At 39.0% G+C, this 27386-nt stretch overlaps 1 long non-coding RNA gene across 1 annotated transcript in view; it reads left to right on the top strand.

Annotated features, from left to right (window-relative positions):
• The first annotated feature begins 3514 nt into the window (after positions 1-3514).
• LOC141737890 (uncharacterized) overlaps positions 3515-27386 on the top strand; it is a 49207-nt gene continuing 25335 nt past the window's right edge. Inside the window, exon 1 of the long non-coding RNA XR_012585264.1 lies at positions 3515-3640. This is a non-coding gene — a long non-coding RNA (uncharacterized LOC141737890). The remainder of the gene's footprint in view (positions 3641-27386) is intronic.

The raw sequence follows: 27386 nt of genomic DNA, 5'->3' as shown, positions 1-27386 counted from the left end.
ACCAGCATCATTCCCTTTTGTTGCATTGTTTTCTCTCAAGACCCTAGGAAAGAAACAATATCTATTCACTTCTTCATGGTTTTTGTTTCTTCTGCATGTAATGAAATGTCACTGCAAGAAGGAATAAATGAATAATCTGCTCCTACCCATGTGCCAATTTCTGCACTTTTCAGCTAGGAGAAACTCCCATTGAATTTTGTCTTTTTAAAGGCCCTTCTAAAATGCTCTGATAGTATCTTGCTCCCTGTATTTACATTTATACCTGTCTAAACCGTGTGGATAATGCTACTCACTCAGTATCCTCTTGCCATCCACTTCCCCTGGTGCTTACATCAAATTAATTCCTACTTGGCTCTCAGTATCAGTGGCTTGATACGGATGCAGGGGGTAAGCAGCTCTTTCCTACCGAGACTGTATTAGACTGGTTAGCCATCAGATTGGTAGCTGCCTGTACCCCTAGCTGGTACAATGACTCACAGGCACTCCTAGAGAAGACACGTGTAGGACTTGGCACTTCACGCCGCTTCCAGCAGAACAGATCAGACTGCTCTGATCTGCACTGGAGGGCCAGCCTGACAGCAAGCCAGCTCGTCTGTGGGACCAAAAAAGGAAGCCAAGACAATCTGGCTGCTGTCTTCAAGTGTTTGTCCCTGACCTGGATCACTCCCTTAGGAGTCCCTGGAAAAACCAATTAGGTGGCCCAAACTTGGGTGTTTCTCCTCCTTTTTATGGGAATAAAGCCTAAAAATGTTATCTGGTTATGAATAAGACCTGCTGCTTATTTGTATTCAGAGTCATATTCAGAGCTTGTTCTACCTGGTAAATCATGTTTTTTCCTATATTTATTTTAGTGACTTGGTGGAGCCTAGTCTAGCTTCTCAAAACAAAATCTCTATTACAGACCATGATGTGTGTGTCAGAAAAAAAGGGCTTGGCCTCACATCCATGCCTGATTTGCAAAGGTTCACATTAGAAAATTCCGTCTTTTTAATTGAGTGAAATTAGCCTTAAACTTTTGAATGCAGTAAACAAAAATCTGTTGTACTCTAACATTTCTGTTACAACCACAAGATGAGGGAGAAAAATATTATGATGAATACTGAAGAAACCCAGAAGACAAGTGAGCTATGATGTTTGATTTCAGGCATGTAAAATTATGGACTGCTGTCCTTATTGAAGCAAAGCTCCACATTAAAGATTATTATAAATTGTTCTATCTTCTCTGTCACATACCGTATTATGAGAAACATCCAAAAGAAGGCAGATCTCAGGAAAGAGTAACAACATCATGTTAGTGTGTGAAACTGGTTACTTGTGAGAAGCACTGTAGGAAAAGGAAATTGATTTTGAGTAGGTTATAACAAAAAAATCCACAGTTCTCTGCTCAGATTTTGACATAGCAGTGGTTCTGTTTATGCCTTCTTGCAAAAATTCAACACGTACTACATCACTTACAATCTGGCCTCATATTAAAATGACAAGATACACTGATAGAAAAAAATTGATTTAATTGCTAGCATATGTTACCGGAAATTCATTCAGTTATTTTTAAGCATTAAAGCATTACCCAGTCATTTATCTTAATTTTTAACTTATAGCACCACTGCCTTCTATCCTGGAATCAGTAACAGGCATAGGGGAATAATTAAGGACCACAAAAGCTATTGACAGTATCTGGAGAAGCAACATCGGTAGCACATTTTCTACCCTTTAGACAGCGGCATCACATCTTGAACTTGAGTTCATGTTATCCTTATAGCTATGGAAGATGTGATGTACTCCTGACACAACAATATGGGAAGATCCATATACAAACTGGGAGTTTTGGCAGACTTTCAAGCATCAAAGTTTCAGAAGATGAGTTTGCCTGCCTGCTGTGAACCACGAATTGGGTCTTTCAGATGTTATATTTGAAATCCTCTGGGACCTTCCTTCTGAACTATAAAGCTCCAAGTCTTTGACTATACTGACAAGCACCAAGGCCTAACTGAATCTCTGTAGCGTGTAACAATTGTTGCTGAGCACCTGATCTCCAAGCTAAACACATTTCAAGGATTCCTAATGTTCAACTAGTTCAGTTTGAGTCCCACTGAGCACTCATTTATGCCTGGAATGCATTAGATGCACTCCTGGAGCACCTCTGCCAGTTTAGCTTCATCCAAAAGGGATCTACTTCATGCAGTCCAACACCACTCCGCACTGCGAATCAAAGCACTGTGAGCAGAGATGATGACAGCATTTACTTCAAAAGTGCATCCCTGATCCAAACCTAGACACTTGAAGTGCCCCAAGGCTCAAGAAGCAGTATGTGTAGAACGACAAATGAAAATGAGGAGCCTGATTTTTATGCACTGCAATGCCTTAAGTCTGTTATCGGTCTGCACAGATCTTTCTAAGGTTCATATCCCTACAAAAGGAATATATTTTTGGCTAGTGTTAGATTAGCAATACTCAGCCATCGCTGAGTCCTACGGCATGTTATGTCCAGTGGGCTTCATAACATTTTTCTAATTTAAATAACCACTGAAGCATACCAAGAAAATGGGAGACGAGTTCAAGCATCAGTAACTTGCAGAACTGCATTTTGCCATGATGCATCTGCTATTTGATGCTTGCCTGAAAGCGGCAGCTAAAAGTGGCTTTAGTTTTTAACTGTATTTTTAATTTGATGAGAGCAAAGCCGGAACGTGCAAGCCTTACTGGTGCCAGCAACAGAATACGCAAACTGAGATTATGGTTTTGTAAAGGCTGGAGAAATGCTCGAGCGCTGGAGACATTTTCACCGTTTCAGGAGCTGAGGGAAAAGGAGATATTGACTTTTAACATCTCGGCTGCCTTACTCTCCATCCATCCATCTATCTATCGGAACGAGCAGCAGTTCCTACGGCCCTTCTCCCCCCCCCACAGCCCGCTCCCTCCTCCCCGCCCCGTTCCGCACGCGGGTGGCTAACGGCTCTGCGTGCCGGGGGCGTCGACCAGCTTCCATGCCAAAAAAAAAAAAAAAAAAGGAAGAAGAAAAAAAGCCCATCCCTTAGGCGAAATCCCCCTCGAACGAGAAGCCTCCTGCCCCCTCGCTCCCCGTCCAGGGCGGGCCACGTCCCTCACGGTCCTGCCCCGCTGCCGGCGCCTGACCCCCCGCACCTCCACCTGCCAGCAGCGGAGGTGCCACGCACAACCACGGTCCTTCTCCTGCGGACGGACTTCCCCTCGGCGGCCGTCCCCCGCCACCGCCGCCTCTCCCCTGACACGACCCCCGGCGCCCCGGCCCCGGCCCCGCTGCCGCCCGTAGCCCCGCGCCCGTTGCTCGGCAGCTGCGAGTCAACCGAACCTGCCGCCAGGGCGGGCGGGGCCAGTGGGAGGGCGGAGGGGAGAGGGGAAAGGCTCATGGCTAGCTTCTATTGGTCGAAGAGGGTATGGGCGTGGCCTGGGGCCAGCTCCTCCTCTGCGACTGGTGAGACGAGGTGTCAGTCCGAGATGGGGGGGTGGGGCCGGGCGGCTAGCGGTGTCGGTTGAGCGCCGCGCTAGGGAGGGACGACGGCGGCGGGCGGGGGAGCGGAGTGAGGGGGCGGCGGCGGGCGAGTGTGTGAGTGAGCGCGCGCCGCCGGGTGTAACGCGGAGCAGTGGCAGCGCCAGAGCGGAGGTAGGTAGGGGGGAGCCGCGCGGGGCCGGGCGAGCGCCCAGGAGGTCGCCCCTCGCCCTCCGTCGCCCTCACCTGTCACCTCCGGGGCTCTTGCTGCGGCAGCGGCAACGGGGCAGCCCCTTCCCTCGGCTCCGTCCCTTCCCCTCCCTCCGCTACCGGCCAGCCGCGCGACCCCCTGCCGCTCGCGCCCTCGCCGCCGTTGAGCGGCCGCCGCCCACCCCCTCACCCTCCGCCATCCCGCCGGGAGCCGTTTCCTGGCGGGGCCGGTGGGCGTCTCCGCCGGCGGGCAGCGCCCCGCCGCTCCCCAGCCCAGGTATCGCCGGCTCCCCGGTGGAGATGTGTTCGAGGGTACGGTGGTGTCCGCTCGCCGCCCCGGCTCGGGAGGAGGCAGAGCCCGTGGGCGCGGCCCCTCCAGAGCCTCCCCCCCGCTGGTCGGGGTTTGACTGAGGTGCCCCGGGAGCGGGGGGGGGGGCCGCCTGTGGGATTCCGCCTTGTCCATCTCTCCCCTCTTCCTCCCTCACGGCCCTGCCGGCTGGCTACAGGGGCTTTTTCTGAAGAGATACTCCTTAGGTTATTATGATTTGGGGGAGGGAGTGTTTCCTCTGGGGTTTCTTTTTGTGTTTGGGATTTGTTTTTTTTTTGCTGGGGTTTTTTGTTTGTTTAAAAATCAGTCGCGCTGTTGCTGGTCTTTGTGCATTTTCTGCGCCGTTTGTCGGAAAATAGGCGAGTGGTTACCGGGTAGGTCGGTGGTGATGGAGAGCGTCGGAGGGGACAACACCCAGGAGAGGAGGCTGCTCCTCAGAGTGAGCCGCTAGGAAGAAGAGGGATGCCGGGATTCCCGTTGCTGGGCTATTCCTTGGTTCCGCTCTCGGGTTTCGTCTTTTTTATTGGTCGGTGGGCAGGGAAAACCCGGTTTCTATCCTTGGACTTAGGCGTACGGAGGGGAAAATGATATTTTATATTTTTTTATTAAGCAGGGTTTTGCGTGTTTGCAGCGATGCCCCTTACAGGGCTGGGAGAGCCAGAAGCTCTGTTCCTATTCTATTTTCTTTGGTGTATGAGAGGGCTCTGCGTGCTGTTGCTGAACTACTCCAGCCTCCCTCTCGGAGATCCTCCTTCTGTCTGCATCGTGTACTGCCTACCATTGCTGCGGCAGGTAGCTGTCTGGAACAGCAACAGCGTGAAACTGCCATAGTGACATTAGTAATGATCATGCAAATTCCTCTGTGCTGTGCCTTGGGTGAGGGAAGCTACTACCTGACTTCTACTCAGTAGGCTTGTCAAGATTGTAATAGATTAGTCTGCAGTCATATCTCGAAGAGTTCTTCCTTACCGCAAGTACATATATTTATTTAGCAAAGCTTTGGAACATCTCAAATAGGCTGTGAGAGAATCTAAAACAGAGGAGGGCTAGGAAAATCCATTGGCATACTGATAGATGCAGATCATGAATGGCCTTCAGGTTCTGCAGTATTGCTGGAGAGAAGTTTTTTAAATTGTCGTGTTAGTTTCTTTTGTTCTGATGCCTCTGCTGTTTTTCAGAGACGTGTTGGGCACCGCAGGCTTCCAGTATAATGAGTGATCAAGTTGCCTATTGCCAGTTGATAGTGGTTTCTTGGCTAGTACAACCTACAGTTCCCACTTAATTTTACTATCTATGAGGACACTTAACTATCTTTTTCCAGATCTCAGTGTAAGGGTGTCAAATCTAATATTTCACATAGTCTGTTGTGTTTGCCTAAAAAACCATGATCTTTAAGATTTTTCTTGTCTCAGTGAATGTGTGTGCTGACCTAACAGCAGACATCTGCAGTTGAAAAAAAAAAAAAAAGCAAGCTTTTTATAAAATATACCTGCCTGTAGTAGAAACATGAAGCGCCATTTTAATAGGTGGATGAATAATAGAAATATTGGCTTTTTCTAAATACTACCTCTAGTTGTGTGGGTGTTTAAGATTTCTGTCATTTTGCTCATTTGGCAATAGGAAGGAAAATCTCCCCCTTTGTAATTCTGGCAAGATGCTCTGCAAGGAGAGAGATTTCTGCCTAAAGAAGCCTCTGCATTAAATAACTCTCAGGAGTATGGCCTTGTTTGTGTCAGTATTTATCTAAAACTGTAGTATTTGGGGATTTAAATCAAAATTGTATCAAAATCTTTGTCACCACACTCAGATTTTTCTGGCATGCAGAAAAACTAGATGATACATTACAATGAGTGAAAGACCCTAGTTTATAGGAAAAGGGAGAAATCTAAAGCTGTAGCAATCAAGTGCTGCAAGAGCAAATGCTATACCATGTTCTGGAACTAGTTTTGGAATTAATTTCAGCCAGTGCTTAGACCTGCAGTTGAAAGCAGTTATCATTATTCAAAAATACACATGTAAAAATACTTGCATTATGCTTGATTTTTAACTTTATTCGAATGTTGACAATTTTAATGAATCTGATATATAACCTGTTGTTGATTTATGTTAAAGATATTTTTTGTTAATGTTTTAGATTTGAACTTTATGGAAGCTAAAAGTAGAAATATGTTTTGATTCCTTTTGTCTGACTTTAAAATGAGAGTTGTAGCAAACCTGTTAGTGTTGTAGCCGATCTGCTCTGGCTCAGTTTTCAAAATTTGAAGGGTCGAAACGAAGAAATTGCAGATCTATTTTAATGTTCTCATAGATCCTTTCACTTTAGTTTAATAAGCATGAGGAAAAAATACACTTTGAGATTCAAATACTGAAATGTTTACTGTAGCTCTATATTCCTAACAAAACGCTCGAGAATATCACTTTCATAAGCCTTTCTAACTAGTGAAATAGCGACAGGAAAATATAAAAAAATTGTATGGTCAGTAGAGAGAGAACCTCTTTATAAAAAGAGGTTTGGGCTGGTCTGCTGGAAACTATTATTGGAGCACTGGTATAGTTAACTATAGTGCCAGTGTGGTTTGACACTAGCAGTGGCTATTTCTGTTGTTGTATGGAGCAGGACTACGTGAGTGGGAGGAGAGCTAAGACTGCAAGTACAAGGTAGAATAAGAGAATAATTTCTGTATGCAGAAAACACCCTCTCACTATATATAACGAAAAGCCAGTTCAGTGCTGTTATAAAAATAGCTATTTATAATACTGACTATATATGGATGCTCTTCAAAACTGTTCACATATAAGCATTAGCCTTCTCATACACACAACTCTCAGCAGTAGAAATCTGGAAAGAAAAAACCCAGCAGTTTTCCTACGTATTATTTAAGCTCTGAATAAGATATGAATTCTTATTTATGAGAATTTTCTTGAGTTTATGTGCTTACTCTGAGCAGAGCATGAACATGGGTCATGAAACAGTAATGAGAGGGAGCTACCCTGAAAATTTGTTGACATGGAGGATAAATGAAGTCATTGTGAACTCTGTGTGTGCTCATCATGTGAAAGGAACAAGAATGGCTTATGTTTATCATAACTTCTATTTGAGAATTTTGAAGAATTTTAGCACTACTCATGAGCTAAACCTAGCAGCTCTAGATTTTTATCTTGATTTTTTCACATCAGAACATCAAGACATGAGAATGATCAGTGACTTACTGCTACTGAAGAATGTATGTAATATAATGAGTAATAGAGTTTATTTTCTGGTTCCAAATTTTATATTCTAACTATAATACCTCAGTATCTAGATGGAGATTTGTTTGTGAATTGTAATATCAGCATTCTGCATCAGAAGCAGTAAGAATTAATTTCATTATATAAATTAAAGTGAGCATTAAAACAGTATGTAAGTAAACTGAGGAAGTCACTGTTACAACATCAGTCCTCTTGCCAAGTCTGTGCAGTTTCATAATATTAAATATGGATGAAGGAAAAATGTTAAACTTCTGAATATTCACAACACTAATGTATTCAGCTTTTAAAAATAAACTTTTTTTGTTTAGAATGTGATAATTTATTTGTCACTGTGTTAAATAAGATATTTTAGCTTAAGAGAAGTAATTGTGTTAAATATCTTGATGAAATCACAATGAAAGAACAATATCTTGATGAAATCCATGAAAGAACCCCTTTGAAAGGGTCTGCATATCTTAAACTCTGTTGCTTTAGAAATACTGCATGTATTTTCTTTTCTCCTTTATCTGAGGCAATCATGCAAATTTCATAGGAATAGGCTAGCCTTCAGAGAACTTCCATGTCTGTTTCCTTTAGGCAAAATAACTTTCAGAAATCGATGTATGGGCTCTCAAGTTAGAGTTGTGTTCTACTTCTCTGTTCATATGAAGATTGATACCTAGGTTATGTTTAGCTGCTGTGGAGTCAAAATAATCTATTTCTGTGTCTTAAAATGAGGAACATGTGAATGGAATAAATAGATAGCTATAGTTAATATACAATGACTTTCTATAATGCTTATCTGTGATACTCAAATGTTAGGTCTCCAGAAGCTTTTAATTCTAGCTTTAGTTGAATTACGTTTATTTTTACAGCATTACTTCAGAAGAGATGTTAGTGTGTTCCAGTTTGGCTTCAAATTTGTATTCCTAATCTAAGCTGGTCCAACCTTCTAGTGTTGAAATTGCCCATTGATGTCTTGACAATTAAGCCTTTAGTTGATATATATCAACAGTAGGATAACTTAATTTAAAACTGACACTTATTTTGGAAAAAGAAGATAATCTTACTGTGCGTGGCATTCACAAGAAAGACTTGCCTGGCAGTATTTTAAAAGGAGGGGGAAAAGCCCCCAAACAAATGAAAAAAAATTATCCCTCAAAAAACCAAAATGTGAATCAATTCTTAACTGAATCCTCATTATGCCAGCTACATAGAGCTCTGTTATTTTGGTTATCACTGTCTCTGTTAATCTTCTCTTACAGATGACTGTAGAAGTACCGATGTTAATGCTAACACACTGCTTCATTCAACTGAGGGAAAGGGAGTATGTGGCTGTAAGGTTCAGTAGAATCAAATATTTATTCAGCTATTAAGTACTAAAAAAAATGATTAATGGAGCTTGAATATGAAAACAAAACTTTTATCCCCTCCTCCACTTTTCTTCATAATTAGGTGGCAGTGTTTAAAAGTCATCATGTATTGCAGTAACTACATTTCTTAGTGAATTCAGAGAGATGGTTAACACTTACAATGGCTTATTTGTAGGGAAGAATTCTTATTTAGCTTAGTTCCTTAGAACTGTATTTTGGCTGGTCTCATCATCTAAAAACTAATTGTGAAGCTCTTGTTTTTGTAGGGAAACCCTTAGTTTTCAAACTCAGAGTTGTTGTGATCTTGAAATGGATTTTTTTTTTTTTAAGTTCCTACTGAACTGATAATTATTTGGTCTAACTATCCACCATGGAATCACTTGGAAGTTCTTCAGTACATTTGGTTTACTTTGAGCGCTTATGAAGTGATCGATTTACTCTGCTGTAAAGTCCCACTTACATGTGAAGTGACTGAATAGCTACTTGAATGTTCATCAGTTCAGTGCTTTCTGACCTTGAGAAGGTAGATCTTTCTGCTTGACCTGTATGTGATAGGCTGGGTGACATTTTAACTTGTTGGAACAATCTGGTTTCATGGCCACAAAATAGCTGCCAGCTAGTAAGTTTTTTAAGCTTTGTATCAGCAAGTGGGACTTTGTACTTAAATATTTATCTTTAAAGCATAGAAACTTTTGAATTAAACTTGAGACCACAGTAAATTTGTGTTTATAAGCTGCTTACTTGTTGCTAGATTTCCTAGTCTTAAGAAGGTCATGTTTATTTTTCATGTAATTTGCATCTCACAAACTCCCTGTGTTTGCCTGTGCGTACATCAGCGCTATGCTGGCATTGCCAGAGCAGAAGGTCTGGTGTGCCCTGAATGTTGCAGATTCACAATGCTTGGTGGTGTGCAGTGCTCTTTTTTTCTTCTCTCCCTTTTCATCTGGACAACGTTTCTAGATGATGGCAAAGAGGAAACTGTTCTGGTGGAAGTCCTGTAGTAGATAAGCTTCAAAAGCTTGCTGGAAGGATTTGGATATTGCTCTATGCTGGCTCCTAGAACAAATTTCAGTATGTCTGGTACGAGTATATTGCATGCTGCAGCATATCATGTTAATTGCTGGTTCATCAGAGCAGTTTTCCATGAATAAATATAATGTAGTTTGATTGTTCTGCATCTTTTAAGATGGTGGGGTTTTTTTATAGATTGCACCTATGGACATTATCCGAAATAATAATAGGAAAACTGAGGTGCGTGGAAAGTAGCGGTATGTCATAGTCAGCTCTTCATAAAGTTCTTCTTGTTAGAGCTATTACACTTGTTCTAAATTCCAGTTAACCTGCTGTATTTAGTAAAAACTCTACAGTAGCTGAAAACAAATTGCAGGAAAAGCTTCCTCTTCTGTTTTTTATTTTAACACTTGGCAGCATTTTATTTATTCCCTGGAGTCACTTAAGCCCTCTCTACAAATATTTGTGCACGTGTAATAAGTTAAACATATGTTCAACTTCAGTTATATTGCTTATGGAGAAGTATATTCAGGATTGGGGCCCATCTGACTTCAGTTTTTATGTGACCCCCTTCAGAGGTGAAGAAATCTTAAAACCGTCAGAACATACAGCACCTCATATAGTCTATGAAACTGGTTTTTAATCTCACATTTTAATTGATATTTCAAATTCTTGTTGTTCAAAATAGTTGGTGGAAAATATTGGCAGCTCGTTTTCTATGTTGTTAGAATATGCTTTGGGGATGAAAAATACGAAATGGGCGTAGATTTACAATAACTTAGAACAAGTTTGCTTTTTATGTTATGTACCATTTCAGATGAAAAGAAGTTTAATTTACTTATGGGTTGCTTATGTATAGAAATATTCATCCAAAATTTAAAGGTATTTATTAGTCAAAGAGTAGGCAATTGTCATAGCAGTGACAATAGATGTTAATAATTTTCAGTTGTGAACCTCAGACCATACATTTTTTAAAAATGATATCCTTTTTTATTGCAATATGGATGCTCATTGAAGTGAGGCTGAATCTATTAATGCATATAGAATACCCCCACTCTAACTTTCTGCTGTTGTTTTTAATAGAATTGCTTAGGGTATTTTGAAGTGATAATTGACATTAAGGATGGAAGAAGGACCTCAGGAGGCTGTTTAGTTAGACCTTCTGCACAAAAGCAGTATTTTCCTAAAAATATATTTATTCCTAAAATGTCACTAGGAAGAAGTTATGTAAAATTAAATTACTCTTCTCTTTCCAGGGCACCTTCCCCCCCCCCCCCCCCCCCCCATGGTCAACTCATTTTAATGGCGCTGCATTATCTTATTTTGAGCACTTGAAAAGAGAATTCCAGCTAAAAGGAACCAAAGGCTTTTGGTGCAAGCAGGTTTTTTTTTCTCCTCTGATCTCCCCCCCTCTTTTGTTTCTACTCTTAATCTGCCACATCCACAATGTTGCCATCTGGTTGTTTGCTTAACCTCTGCAAAAACACTTCCAGTCTTCCTTGCCTTGCTTGTCAGTGTATGGAGTTGCAGTATTCTCCCAAATTCACCACTCCAGACATGCACACATAGTATGCTGTTATCTACCTACATCTATAAGCTTTAAAAAACCCAAAAGAAACCCACCAAATCCCTCACCTTAACTAATCCTTGTATGAAAACACCTACAATGAGTCCTATGCTCGCTTCAGAAGTTTCATGCTTTAAAAACTTGAGTCTACCTTATGGACCTCTTCACACTTTTCTGATCCATCTGTTCATCTAGCACAGCTTCTTCTCTAGCCCTTCACACAGTCTGAGGCTGTTGAAATGCAAGACGCCTTTGCAGATCCTTTAATTGGTAGTAGTCTTTATTTTTAATTCTCTACATATTTTTGTATTTCTCAAAAAAAAAACCCAACCCAAGCCCCCCCGCCAATCTTGTGTTTTGTTTCTCCTTTTTTTGTTGATGTTATTATTATGAAGGATGTTTTAAATTACATGCCATTATAATGTTTTTATGCAACCATTCTTTTTCTACTTAACTGTGAAGTCTTGTTTGGGTACAGCTTGTGTTTAAAGACAGTTATTTATGGAGCACTGTAGCTGTACATCGTGATGTACAGTCAGTAATGTGTTGATCCGGTAACTCTACAGACTAAAGCTACTACTTTATGCAGTATAGCCTATTATAAAACAGAAAACCTTTAAGTGAGGAGTGGCTAGTGCTGATGAAATGCTTTGTGGAACAGGTGGGACTTGGAAGTTTTATTTTGGTTTGAGGGAAGGTTGCTTATGCAATTGTTCCATCTGTCCATCCATCTGTCCGTTAGCCTGTGCTCCCACCCTGCCAGTAACTTCTCAACCACTTGCTCAATTCCCACTCAACTTTGGCAGAGGGGCAGTGTTCCCCAGCTCTGTTGCAAACATACAGGTCTTGTGGAAACAGGCAGATGGTTAGAGAAGAGACTGGGCAAGAAACAGGGGGAACCCCGTTCTGTGGCTCTGTGGTCAGCCTGTAGTAACACGTGACCATGGCATTTGCTGCCTTTTGCCAAGCCAGTGTGAAAGGAAATGTAGTATGGAAAGTAGGAGAGACGTGAAGCCAGTGTGATAGGTTATTGTGTTGTGCATAACGGGGGGGATATCACGAGGGCAATGATTTGGTAATGTTATTCTTGGAGGGAAATAAGGGTACTCTCATGGGTGGACATGGGACCCAGAGTTATTGTGGGAGACCTGTTTGACATTGCCTGATGTAGGTTATGCAGAAATTGAAAGAATTTTCTGTCTTTGAAGGAAATGGGGAGAGAGCTCATCAGTTGAAACCTGAGCATAAAGAGCAAGGAAAAGGAGAGAGTTGTAGGTGGAATAGAAAACATGTCATCTGATGTACGTGGGTAAGAGGTTGTACATATCCTACAAAATAAGTGACAGAAATATGAACTTGATGCAGGAAGAAGCGTAGCAGCCAACCAGGAGGAACTTCAAACATAGAACCTCATATATAGAACAGAGGGGGACTAGAGAGAAAAGAGGTGCTGTAGCACAGCAAAACAAATCAAAATCACTGAAGTATTTCTTCAAAAACTTGGAGGGCTGAAATGTTGTGTTCAGTTAGGACTTCAAGAATTCTGCAACTTTAACACAACAAATGGGTTGCTTGACTTTCGTTAAAAACTATACTACTGCTATAAATAAAAACAGATTTCGGTATGAGGGTGACAATGTGGGATGCCCACAGTAATAGTAACAAAGGACTATTTTCAGAAGGTGAACCTTGACTCTGCTTTTCCTAAGCAAATAGCTATTCCTGTCATTTGGAGATCATTAAATCTGTTTCAGTGAAGTCTATATGTATTGACATTTTAGTTGCCTAAAGCTCTGTAAATGAACAGCATATTTGAAAAAAGTCATGGCCTTACTTCTGTTAACCTAGTTGTTTTTCAGTTGCTTCTGCTGACTCAAACTATGTGATGTAACTCACAGAAAAAAATCCATGTATATTTTTAATTTATTTGAAACTTAAGATTGTTTTAGCTGTAAGTTTGGAGAGTGGGAGATGTTTTCTGTGTTTTCTTTGGGGGTGCTTTGTTTGTGTTTTTTTGTTTGTTTTTTTTTTTCTTGTGGGGTAAATCAGATTTCTTTATACAAGTCACCATAAAAAACAGTGACTAAAATTGTGTTGCGAATAATAAGTATGGATGAGGGGAGATAGGAAGGTATTTGTACTAAGGCCAAAGTCTGCATAGCTTTGATCATACAAAGTACTGAACATCCCTGGGACACCAGGAGGCCTATCCTGTATTTTTCCACACCAGTAAAATGGGTGACCTTTTGTTTGACTGTTCCAGTTATATTCACTTAAAATAACATTTGAGCTATTGTTGGCTATTTCACTGAAAATGGAATGGCAGATCAAGCTTGTTAGCTTGTTCCTCTTCAAAGAAATTAATAAAGAGGAAGTATGCTGTCCTTTTAAATAATTAGACTACACAAAGCTTCAATGCTAGTGTAAAAAGATTGTTCAATTATTGAAAATATGAACAAACAGTTTTACTCTAGTAAATTTACTTTCCCACTCTAAAATCAATAGATACGTATTTTTTTAAATACAAGTTCTCTTTTAATGACTCAGAGTTTTAAATAATTTGTTAACAGCGGTTGTAATTTTCACTTTGTGACAATCAAACTTTTCTGTATTTTTCTTACATTGCTTAGGGTTTAATATAACTTCTTGCTCACTTCCTGATTTTGATCATTAATTTTATTTTTGTTCTCTTTTTTTCTTTGGGAAGTACAACAATAGTTACAACAGAACATTCCCCACCACAATGCCAAGCCCCAAGCACCTTTACTATCCAACAAACATACATACCCCCAAATTTGTGAAATTTGCAAGGGCAAATAAAATGTGCAAGGGTGATGGTGTAGGACATGTAATGCATGAAAGTAAGAGTGTGTTTTTATACTGTTGAATCCTGAGGCTAGGGGCTGTATGATGGGACTCCCATCCTAATTTGTGCCTATGCAACTTACTGTACAGATAAATGACCACTTCCAGTTTCTTTCAGCTGTTATGAATATAACTAATAATTAGAAAGGAAAATATGATGTCTTTCCTATCGTTAAGCTCGTTTTGCATACAATGCTGAGAATTAAATAATGAAAGATGGGTTGCAGTAGTGGAATTGAACCAGGGATGAGAAGGAGACTATTTTGTTGAGCATGTTTACAGATTTTTTTTTTTTCCTCTGCTGTGAAGCCCTGATATGGGAGACCAGTGCACTGGGTCTTAAGGAAAACTATGTGCCTTATGCTGGGCCACGTGATTGAGAAGGGTCTGGTACAAGGCTCTGGTGAGAGGTTGCCTCAGTGGATAGGGCTCCCACTTGCCTTGAGCCTTCGTGCTCGAGGTGAAACACTGCCTGGGCAAGCTGTACTGCCCAAATATGGTATTGTTCACTGGATAGTAGTCCTTGTGCTTCATTGCTAATGTTTTAATGCTAGAGGTTTAAACTGGGGAGCTGGAAATTCAGTTTTAATGTTCAGACTGCGGGATTTGACAGCTCTGTATGTAGCATATATATTTGTGTGATGTTAATTTGTGGGCTTTTTTTATCATTTCATGGCTCATTCATATCTCTCGGGATGAAAATCCAGTCCACCTGTGAAGCTGAAATAATTGGATTTTATTTCAGGTGCAATGATAGACGAAGATTAAAATGGACCTCTAGAATCAATTACTTTTGTGAGATGGATGGTGAATTTTCCCTAACTTCCTTTTCCTTGTCTGATAGACTTTACCACTTTATTGAGGAACTATGGGACAGATTAAAAGAAATTGTAAGCTTTCTTATTCATTACGTATGGCAGATTGTGGTGGTGAAGTCCCTCTGCCGAAAACCAGAAATAAATTTGAACGTGATGTGAATTGTTTAATGTCTGCCAATACCTGGTAGTTACATAGAAAAGATTTTCATCATGATACCACAGCAGAAGTGGCATTATACTATGCTTTTGCTTGGAGTTTGAGTCTAGAAGCAAAATATCAAAAGATGAGATTGTTTTTAACATATAGTAACACTTGTCTGAAAATGGTTTTGTCTAGTTTCATTTTGCAAGCAAAAGCAGAAGTATATTACTGTGACATAGTATGTGCTCATGTTTAGGTTCTGTAGGGCTACCGGGCATGTAAGTAAGTGTAGGCTACAGAATTTCCTCTGATGCTTTCTGTAAGAGTATAAAAATATATTAAATATACCGTTAATGCTCTACAGTTTTATTATAAATCAAACTGTTACCTTATTTGTTACAAAATCATATTTTAAATTAAAAAAGCATTGTTTCACACTGTACTTAATCTAACTTGGCTAAAAGGTTAGAAAGAGCAGCAAGACATCTCTAGTGTTACTGCATGCCACTGATTCTCATACGGATCACTTCTGTAGTCATTTATGATCCTTCATGTGGGACTGCCAATGGTGATGTACTGATATTGGGGAAAATACTGGATTTTATTTCTTTTTTTAATACAAGGGATATACCTTTTTTGCCTTTCATGTGGAATATTTAAGAAACAGAGAAAATAATACCATACGAACAGTTTATTTTCTCCTGATAGTTTGGTGGTTTTTTTTTTTTTTTTTTTTTTTAGAAAACTGAAAGTGCTTGTACGAAGGCCACAAACTATATTGGATTTTTTTGCCCTTAAATATGCCCCTGAAATACATGAACTGAAGAGAAATTATCCAAAAGGTATGAAGGGAAGTGTTCTGAAATAATTTTTAAGAAAGTCTTCTGCTGAAGTAGCACATACCAAATAATTTGTTTTTCTACTAACTTCTTCAGTTTGATAAGTATTTTTCCCTTTTCTCTGATTATATGAAGGCAAGTGGGCATTCTCTTTCAGATGTTGTTCCTTGACAACATAGAATGAAGTAATGTATATTGTGCTTGTCAGTTTTATAGTAGTTATAACTCATTAAGACACTTTCTAATAATTCCAATTGAGGAGAATAATACTGCCATTTAATTAATAGCAAAACCAAATCATTGGAGAAGGAAAACCATAGCTCAAACTAACTTCAAAAAAGGTGAAAGCAAGTGTTGAGCAATTTCACTGCAGTTACCTCAGAGAAATGTAATCCTCTTGAAGGAGAAACATACGAAATCAGTTTCCAAATTAATTTCAAGTTAAGATGTCTGTCATGGGGTGAGAGAATACTGTGTGAGTGCCAGTGCTAGCTATATATGGTACAGCTGTGATTGGAGTGCTAAAAAAAAGTGGAATATAAGTCAAGGTAACAACTGGACTAAATTCCAGAGGAGCAGGAGTTCTAGTGTGGAGCCATTGACTAACACTTTTTTGGTTCAAGTTACCATGTTTCTAACATATTGTGAACATATCATACCTGAATTAAAATGTAAACACTATTAAACATAGGTCCGTGTGACCCTTCCCTTTCAGAACAGAAGTATTAGGTGAAAATAGGACTTGGTCCTTGGGTAGTGTGAAACAGATTAATTAAATTTCCAGATAATTAAGAATTATTTGCATGCATTTGTTATATGCTGAAAGCTGCATCTCTTCTGTCAGCACTTTTGAGAGTCAGGTTTTGCAAACAAGCAGGCTGAGCTTTGTGTTTATAACTGTACGAAAATTATGGGACATCAAGTAAGCATAGTATATGTGTTTTTAAATTGCCCTCCTGCCTTCAAGGAGTTTAGGTAATAAAGCATTGTGTGCCACACTATAAATGACTTAAACCAATTGTTCAAAGATATAAGTGAAGTAAATAAAATATCTTTTATTTGGAAAGAGTGGCAAAATAGACATGGTTTTAAAAGTACACTCTGTACAAAGAGTTGTGCTGAACATGACCTGAAACAATACTTTGATTTCCGTCAATGAGCCTATTTAATTTCCCTCTTTTACATGTCTTATTTTAAGAGGTTTGTGAAACAAGTTGGAGAAATACAAATTGGAGCAAAATTTGAGAAAACAGAAATCTATAGCATGCTTATGCCTTTTGGTAGAAACCGTGAATGTCCTGGGCTGTTTCTGAACTTGCTATGTGGTTTTTGCCTTTGTTGCTTGGCTCTGTTCAGGGTGGTGCCTTTGTTCTTTCATGTACCACTATTCATGTACTGTTGTTTATGCAGTTTTAAGGTAAAAAAGTGGTTGGTGTTTTCTTTGACACATATTTGTAATTATTCTTTTATTTAAAGAGTATAATCATCAAGTAGCCCTTTGGCAAAATGACAAATGTGATTTCCCCCCACCCCCCTCTAATGATGTGATAATACCATAAGCTATCCCTGCATTGTATTCCTTGCAGTTGAGGCACAACTTAATTGAATCAGAGCTGGAGGATACAAACAGCAAAAGTTTTCATCTATTTACTTAAGAAACCTGGAGGTAAAGCTTAAGTGGAAATGACTTTTGCTGGTGAATATACCAAAAAGGCATTTTAGGTAGATTTTGTAGCTTTATCAGTTACATGAAGCTGAGCGTTCTGAGCAGACTTCAGAGCGTCGCTGCTCCCATTTTTGTATACAGGAAGTTGTTTGGAACTTAATTTTCTTCTTTTGAATTATAGGGATTGTAGAGTTCTTGGCTAAGCATTTGAGATTACTGAATAGGTACCAAAACAAGAAAGTCTCCGTAGGTTGTAGACTGCATTTAAGATAAAACACTGAAGTATGCTGAGCTCTTATTCAGCAATAATTGTCATTTCTCCCTAGAAGTTCCAGTAATATGTCCTTCACCTTTTTGTTCATTTGTATTAAAGAGATGGAAGGTTAGGATAGTGCTTCAAGTGTTTTCCTTGTGATTAGTGTCTGTTTTAAGTTGGTTTGTATTTTTTTTTGTTCTCTGTTGCAATTTCACGGAATCTTGCAGGCTGTCCTTTCTCGCTGGGGAAATATTGCTCAAATTATGAATGGCTAACAGCTTAGTGATAACATTTTAATGACTATTACCATTTTATGCTGTGGTTTGGTTTGAACAAATTTGCTTATTTCGAGGACCTTTGTGTGTCTTCCAGTGAACCTCTATAAGGTGGAAATGATCCTTTTTTGTGTCATGGTTCTATTTTAGGTTGCTGCCATGGAGGGGAGATGTTGAATAGGGTAAGTTTAGGAAGTGAATGGGGATTGTTTTAGCTATTAAAACTTACTTTAATGTGAGAATGAAGGTGTTACTTGCCACATTTTTCTGGTTTTGTTCACTACATCTTTTTATGTGCTTTTCAGTAGCTTAATCATTGACTTCTAGAAATGGTTAAGACTATACGATGAATTACTGTTGGAGGGAGTTTGTGGATGATAGTCCTTTTTCTAGACAATAAGCAGATCTTATAGGATCTGGCTAAGTTTTTTGTCCTTGATATTGTAATGTATATTTAGTGAATATTAACCACAGAACTTGGAGTTCTTTCCTAACAACTGTATTTGCCATGGATGTTTAATAAGTAAATGTAGCAAACATCAGGAGTTGGATCTCATGGCTCTTCTGTGCCCAAATTCTCTGTGCAGAGAAAGGTTGAGATTTATTACCTAACTTCTCCTGGTTTGCAAAAGAGAATAACAACCCCAGCACCATAATGAAATAAACTTGGAGTCCTGAATCCAGCTAGTATTCAAAAGATTTTGTTTATCTGGAGGTTAGGTTACAATAATCTTCTGAAAAGGTAAAGCGTTTTTTCTGTGACTCTGTGTTGTTCAGTGACATAGTTGCTTAATGTGGTTTCCTGTGAGAAGCAAGGTGTTAGCTTTGGGCTCTTGTGAACACCTCAGAATCTGAGCTGTCCTTTATATAATTTGTTAAAAGTAGAGAACAAAAAAAGTTGGTTATTTAGTATGAGTTGTTCAGCTGCATAATGCATTTTTTGGGGTCATGTGTTTAACAGTTTTGTTCTTCTAATTGGGAAACAAAAGCCCACTATGATCTTGATAGTATTTTTCTCTTGAAGGCTAAAGGCCTGATAGTAATTAAGTCATAATCATGTAAACTTTATGTTTCTAGCTTTGCAGTTCAGTTGTACTGTTGTACATGAGAAAATAAAACAAATGAAGTTAAAGAGTATCTCTTCTTTATAAAATATGCAGGTAGTGTATATTTGGGTTTAAGCAATAATTAACAAATGAGATGATAGAATGTGGAAGTACCAAGAGGGGAAGCATTGCTTGTGAGATTAGGGGAGGAGGGGGAAATCTTTTGCTGTACTACAGCTATAAATGCATTTTACAAATACTGTAATTCAGGAACAGCAGGCTAATTTGCCTTTTCAGCAGTGGGAAATGCAGAAAAGCAGATCTCACTGATCTCTGCAATTCTTGAATTTTCCAGTGTGGGTTACTCTGTTTGGCAGGCTTCTATGGTTCTGAAATTTTTTGGGGACTTCTGCAAATGTTGCATTAGATTAGGGAGAGGAAGAAAAAAAGTCTTGATTGGGAAAAAATCCTGGTGAAATATCAAGCTCAACACTTCTGTGTTTATTTTAGCAATAAGAACTTCATGCTTAGATGCCGGTTGTGTGCTGTGTCAAGTTGAAATAGAAAAAAATGTCAGTCTGCAGTGTGCATACATTCATTTTCACTAGAGCAAAAAATACCCATGTAAACTTGATTAAGTCCATTTGTTTCTCTGAAGTTTGAAGTTCACTGTCACTCTGAAGTGAAGACTTCCTCTTTTTTTTTTTTAACTCTTAAATAGAACTACTTTGAGTTTTGTAATACCCAGTATCAAATTGGATTCTGTGACTACATTCTTACAAATAGTCCACTTGTATGATATAGAAATACTATGTGTATTTATACACATATATAGTTCATAAATGCGAGATGATCTTAAGGGAAGAAGTCTCTCGTATGGTGTGTGGGTTTTCAGTCCTGGGGTTTTTTTTGTCTTTTGTTGCCTACTTTTCTTTCCCAAGTACAGTTTTGAAGCTCTTCAATTGTAGTATTAAGAAAGCGTCTGTTGAAAATTATGGTGAACTATGTTTTATCAATTGAATGAGGAAAAAAAAAAGACTGAAACTAGTTAGCTAATTGTCTCTTATTCCTGCTGCTTTTTTGATAGTTACCTTTAGATATTTACAATACACAGTCAATTTTTTTTTTTTACTATTTTTGTTTAAAGATGTGTCTATGATAGCTTATCCATAATGGTGACACTAATAAAATGAAATACTGAACTAGAACAATTCCCTGAAGTCTTATTTGCTGTCAGATATCCCAGAAAACACAGAATGATGCAAGTGTTTTAACAATAAATCATATTTTGTGCATAGGAAGTCTATCCCAAGTTAACTGGAAAAGCTGGTGCTCATCTTCTTGTTTCAGGTGAGACAATAATGCATTGATCAGGTACTTTGAAAGAAGGCAACATGCAGAATTCATTCACCTCTAGGAGATCGATATGTATATGTAAAACTGACGCTACTTAATAGACTCTGCTAGTGGCTAGCAGGTGTAGCAAGTTCTACTTTGTTAGTGATCATCTACATACGGAAGCTCTACTGTTACTCTGCTGCATTTCTCTGTGGCTAACATCTTAATGTATGGTGGTATTATAAGACTACCATTATCAGCCTTTAAAATTTTTAATTTTGATTTTTGTCAAGGTGTATTTCATAGCTGGATCATACACATAGGATCTCTTACTTTTTATTACTTGCCTGAGAATAAAAATTCACTATTACTGCCTATAGCATTTGCTTTACAGCGTAAGATCATGTGTCAGTGTCTTCAATATTAGCTTGGCTCCCTTTTTGGAGTGAAAGTTCTTACTCATTGGTATAGCTGAATTGCAACACTTAATGGCACTGACTGATAAAGTAAGAATAATCACTCCTGACTAGGTGCAGTCATAAGAACATGGATAAACTGTAACTACAGCTATAACTTAATAACTTTTGAAATTTCTAGGTTCCTGTGTTCTTTCAGACAGACGCCACTTTGCACTATGTTAAATATTCAGTGAAAGCAATCTGAAGATGTGGTAGAACTGGAGTGCTTTAATTGTTCTGTGCTTCATGTGAACTATTGTAGGTGAAGAATCCTATAGCCCTTTGTTAGTTTCCCTGGGATCCTAACCTTTTTTGTTGGCATTTGGGTGTAACTCAGTTTAGGTTCTTCAAACAAGCTGCGTGCTTCATGGCCTTTTAATAATCAATGTGACATTTTTAGAAAAAAATACTTTGAGCATATGGCTGAATTATTACTCAGTCTTTTTGGATTAACTGTTGTGACTCTTGGTTAGCTAAGGCAGTTTGAGTTTTAGCTTGTTCTGTTCCTTAGAGCTATATTCCCTTTACCACAGGGTAGGTTTTAAGTCCTGGAGTAACTACTGTAATCAACTGCCTTAGTCTGCTACAAACCAATTTATAAAACTCCGTTCAGTAATTTGTGTTTAAGGATGATAACATCAAGTATGAGCTAAACTAGTATTTACTTGCTAATCCATATTTGGTAAATTATTCTTGTATTAAATTAGTCTTCTTGTTACCATTATGCTATTGTCACTATGGCATCAAACGATGCCCTTTTTAGCTTTTGCACTGTGTTGTTAAATAGGTGTTTTCGTCAAAGTGCACAGAACAGGGCTCTACTGAAATCTAAATCTGAGGAAGAGATTATCTGAGTTGAACACAATGAGGACCATAGGATGTTTGGGGGTGTCTGTATGGGGCAGGGTCTTTGGGATAATATTCAGGGTTGTCTTTACGTGCTCGTAGCGTTCTTATGCTATACTCTGTATTCCCTTTTGGCTGTTGTCAGAAACCAGATGCTGGATTTGGTAGACCTGTGGTCAAACAAGTGTAACTGTTTTAATATTCTTGGAAGATCAGATCTTAGTGAGGATCAATTTTTTAGACAGCTGACAATACTTCATATAGGCTCATACTATGTCATCAATTCCACAAATCTTTTAATTACCTATGGTCTGCAGGTCTTACTAGTGTTAATGATCTACTTTTGGTTTAAAAGAAGATAAATTGTAGGAGCATCTAAAGATATCTGGAGAAGCTTCAGTAGCCTCCACCCCCTTTTTTAAATGCACAGATCCTATGCTTATGAAAAATGCGTAACAATTTTTGAAGATGCTGCCTGTATTCTTGATTGGGGAGGCTGGGGAGGGATTTTTAAAAGATACTGAAAAAATCTGGTGACCTAGAAGTATTGATTGGATCTTGGGTCCCTAGTCTGATTCTGTATTTAGCAGGTACTTTTTTAGTGTTTCAAATAAGATTTTTACTTTCTTCATTTAAAATCTGACTTGGTAGCTGCGAGAAAGCCTTTTGACTTGTGTAAAATGCAAGGTGAGTCTCAAGGAAGGTGGAAGAAACAGTACTAGAAGCAAATAGAGGAGGAAAAACTAACAATATCCTTCCCTATGCGTTAACTGGAAAGTCGGTCATAAATAGACATTTTAGTTTATTTTTTCATTAAGATATTTGGAATTACCAATCTTAACCTTTGTTTAAGCCGTGAGTCTTATGCCTGGCTGTTCACTCTGTGAATTACTGGTTTTATGACAGTTTTGTTTTAAATGGGAACGGTCCGGGTGTTTGTGTTCATCTCTTCTAAATATTTGACTGATTGAGTGGGATAGCAAGGCATTTTCCATTTCCTAATGGTGAGAAGCAGTGTATCTGCCTCCAAAAAATTCCTCAAGCAATTCTAGATATGGCATTCACTAACTGAAGTTGTTTAGCTCTTAAATGAGGTTTTTTTTGCATACAGCATAAACTGCATTTATAACATGGAATAAAGCAATGTGTTTTTGACAGATGAATAAATTGTGGGCATATGATCATGTGAGGAGCTTTTTTTTGGCACCTTGGTCTGCTCTTGCATGATTTTGTATTGTATCAACACCAGCGTGCACTAAAATAATTTCTTTAACATTGTCCTGTATGACAACATTTAAAGTATGTCATCAGTAGGTCACACTTTATTGTCAATAGAGGAATTTCAGGCTACTGAAAACTTCATGAACTCTGAGAAAGGGAGATAATTTTTATAATCCATTTTGATGGATTAAATCATTGTGATGAAAGAGCCTTAAGCAGGTCAGAAGTGATGGTTTCAATATCAGTTATACTCAAACTGTGTACCTGGGAAAAGGATCACAAATAGTATATCTCTCTCTCCTGTTTTATATTGTTTTATTTGATGTAGTATTACATGTTGCAATAAACACATGATTTCTGTGAACGGACATGGACAGGTTGCCCAGGGAAGCTGTGGATGCCCCATCCCTGGAAGTGTTCAAGGCCAGGCTGGATGGGGCTTTGAGCAGCCTAGTCTAGTGGGAGGTGTCCCTGCCCATGGCAGGGGGGTTGGAACTAGATGGTCTTTAAGGTTCCTTCCAACCCAAACCATTCTATGATTCTATGACTGTGTGCTTGCTTGGGCTTTTTCCTCCCTTAGTGCCTCACTGTGGAGAAGCGATATTGAGTGGTTCTTTGATACGTGGATGTGATTTGGTAGCCTTTGAATTATGCCTTGGTAGTGTTGTTACAAAAGGTGAATAGTGCAGGTATCAGTTTCAAAACAGAGTTAAAAAAATTAAAATCTCTTTTCTTAGAGCTGTGTTTTTTACTGAGTGCCAGGCTGTCTATCCCCATATGCTGAAATGGGAGAGGGAGTAAGCTTGTAAGCTAAGAGTTTTCTCTAGATTCCCAGCTTACTTAGCGTGGTGAGTAGGAGACAGAATAGAAGTCAATCATCCTTCCTTGATTATAGGAGGCTATCCTTTCTAATTTGAACAGCTGTTGCCTAGTCAGTGCTGGTACGCTCCAGAGAAGTCATAAGTATACTTAGAGTTAAGAAAGCAATGGAGAGGCAAAAATGTGTTGTTCTTGTGGCAATGAAAATACATAGTCTGGCCATTTAAGTAACTTCTCACTGAAACCTTTTCTCCTCTTCGGTGTTCCAAGTAGCAAACTTTTCCCCATCATTCTGCATCTCCACAGCAAATTAAAAAGGCTAAAATCCACAGGATTTTTACATGGTGATGCATTTTTACGTATTTAGTTCATGGTTTGATCGGTGTCCTGCTTGTAGGTCTGAGGTTTTATAGCATTATATCTTAGTATTCTCTGAGTTATACTCCACAGTGTTCTGTCATGGCTTTTTAGACTTGGCAGTTTTCTTTTTGTAATACAAAGTAGAGAATTTAAGCAGCTAATAAGTCACTTGCTATACAAATAAAATCACAAAGAAGGGATAATCCACTGGTGAGGAAAACACTGGTAACCTAGAATGTCTTGAACAGTCATTTCAGGCTCTGTGCAGCATCTTCAAGAGAAGTTGAAGTTCATCTTGTATCTCTGCTTTATTTTATGGTCCTGAAGGAAGATGGCACAGCTCCTATTGCTTCTTCCAGTGTAGGAAGTTAGCCCAGTAAAATCATTCCATTCTTGGAGGCCTCTGATAGGGATTGTAAATGAATAATCTATTGCCTTAGTTTTATTGACATTTTGATGATGGATTGTTGAAACTATTTCAAAACAAAAGTTGCAATTCCTGATCCATCCCTGAAATTCATAGGCATTCGTGTATTTCTGTTTACCAAAGTAACTGTTTCTGTTTTGGTATGCACAGCAGTAGCAACTGCCCTCTACTACACAGCATAACGTATTGGCTTATTTAATGTAGAAGATATGGGGAATATAGAAGCAAAGCTATCTAAGCTATCTCTTTTTTTAATAAGGTATAAAAACATCATCTGAAAATTCGAGAAACACTACACTTGGCATTGAAAGACAGAACAGGCAATTCACCTTTGACAGAATAGGCATCTGAGCCAAGATTAGCAATGCTAAGTTTAAGAACTGTCTTAATTTAGGCACATCTGAAGGGATTGTGGATAACATAATGTTTAGAAAACTGCTAGCTGCCTTGAAGTGTGGGCAGGACCAAAGGAATATCTCAGGGCTAAAGAGGATTATGGCAAATTAAAATGTAGGAGTTAAGCGCGGACCAGGATGCTATAGAAAAAGAATGGGATAACATGAAGTTTTGCACCCCTCCTGTTGAATTTGGGAAATGTCTTCCAGTTGTCATGTAATACCCTCAGACACATCATGCACTATAGTTTGAGATAACTCCAAAATATCAAAGAATGACAGAGTAATTAAGGTTGGAAGGCACCTCTGGAAATCCAAACCTCCTTTTCAAGCCAGGTCACCTCGAGGGGGTTGTCCAAAGACCATGTCCAGTTGTATTTTGGATATCTCCAACATGGAGACTCTGCAGCCTCTCAGAGCAGCCTGCTCCAGTGTTTAGCCCTCCTCACTGTTACAATGTCTTCTTATGCTCAGACAGAGCTTCCTTTGTGTTCATGCCCCTTGATGCTTCTCCTCTCAGGGACACCTCCAAGAAGAATCTGACTTCGTCTTCTTTACACCCTCCCATCAAGACACTTTGTCTGATAAGATATTATCTGGTCACTGTGTCCAAAGTCCTTGGCACCCCAGTGTAGCGTATGGAGAGTAGTAATGCCTGTTGACTCGTAAATCCACCCTGAAGACTCGAGCATTCCTGGAGTTCCTGCTGCACCATCTCAAGCTACACAAGGGCTTGTGTAGCTGCGGTTCATACCGCCTCTTAAGTGTTTGATTCAAAACTTGGACTTTTTTGATTCTTAGAGCAATTTTGTTTAATAATAATAAAAATTCTCATTATTCTGTTTACGGATCTTTACTAAGAAGAGGTACTTTCAAAAGTGAAATTTCAAGATTGATTTAATCATATTCATAAAAATAGCATATGAATACTTCACAAAATCCTGTAAATCTCTCCATATTACCGTGAAAAGTTAGCTGCATCTATATGTCACTGAAGTGGTTGCTATACTTCATTTGGTTTGCAAATTTGAAGGAAAAAAGGTTTCTGTTCTTCAACTTGAGATGAACCCTGCTAATTTTGCATGTATTCTGAAAGTGCTTTGCATGACTGAGGAGAATGTCTGAGCATTTTTTTTTTCTCTCAGCCCTAAGTGAGGTTCACAGATGTTCCTTATGCAGTTGTCAACAATGTTGCTCAGCAGCTTGTAATCTGATCACAAGACACCAAGACACTACCATGTCCTTTTCAGTCCCACGAATACATGTTCAACCTGCAGCTGGTTAATTATCTCTTCAGCAGTTCTTCTCTAATTCATTGTTAAACTCTGCTTGTTTTCTATTTCCATGGATTAAGCTTCTGAATTAACAAAATGACAAGAGGAACATCACAATCTTACTGTTAACGATCATGATGATGAGAGCGAATGGGTTATTCTGTGGCAGCGTGCTCTTCATGCTGATTTTTCATCTCAGAGGTGTGAGTTGCTAAAGATTCTAGTCATGAGCAAGCAGTGTTATTTTTGGTGAGATTGCCATGGTGATCAGGTAGGTTGTGGAGCACAGTGAAGAAATACCTTTTCTCAATTTATGAGTTTAAGAGAAAAGGGGAATTTGGGAACCCCAGTTAATCTGAAGCTGTCAGGATTTTTCGTGTCTTGCCAGTACCATTCTACTGTTGTTAAAACTGCAAGGAGCAGAGCACAGTAGCCCTGGTGTTACTCGGCCAGTGTGAAATTGGCTAACTAATGATTGCTTATGGAATATCCTGAGCTTGCAGGTGCTGGTGCTGCATGTCTGAGTAACTAGGTAACCTCAGTAGCCTTCTGCAAGTGTCTTGTCTTTTATCACAGGACTTTCCAGCCATTGCTGGATTATGAGGTTTCTAAGTCAGTCTTTTTTACCGGTTGACCTTCTCAGCCATTTCTGCTGTCCCTCCTAAGTGCACACAAACGGAAAGAAGTAACTCCTAGTATACTGATTGCAATGGTGCATTATGAATCTGTTTAGATGTCCATTTATTCTTGCAATATTCTACTGCATAATCCCTGAAGTAGGAGTTAAAGATGTGTGGAAGGGGATTTAATACAGCAGAAGTGCTTAATATATATATAGAAGTAATGAGTTAGACTTAAGTGAGGCTGTGCTAGAGTTGGTGCGAGGAATAATACTATGTATATTATAAAGTCCATTGTTACTGCTCTGTACAGACAAGCTCAGCACCTGTGCTAGAGACTTAAGCCTTTTAACAGTGGTTTGGTTTCTTATAATGAATGATATCCAAGTTAATGAGATCTTAGTGTCTTCTCTCAGAAGTTTATAGTTTGGCCTGTAAAATGAGTATGTACAGTACTGAAATCAATGAGGTGATTGAGTATTCTTATATATTGAGTCCTAAAGGTGAACATTATGCAGGAGCAGGATAATTTGTACTT

The sequence above is a fragment of the Larus michahellis genome, chromosome 1 (assembly GCF_964199755.1).
Source record: "Larus michahellis chromosome 1, bLarMic1.1, whole genome shotgun sequence".
Classification (NCBI taxonomy): domain Eukaryota; kingdom Metazoa; phylum Chordata; class Aves; order Charadriiformes; family Laridae; genus Larus; species Larus michahellis.
The sequence above is the reverse complement of the archived record's forward strand: the minus strand, read 5'-3'. Positions and strand labels throughout refer to the sequence as shown.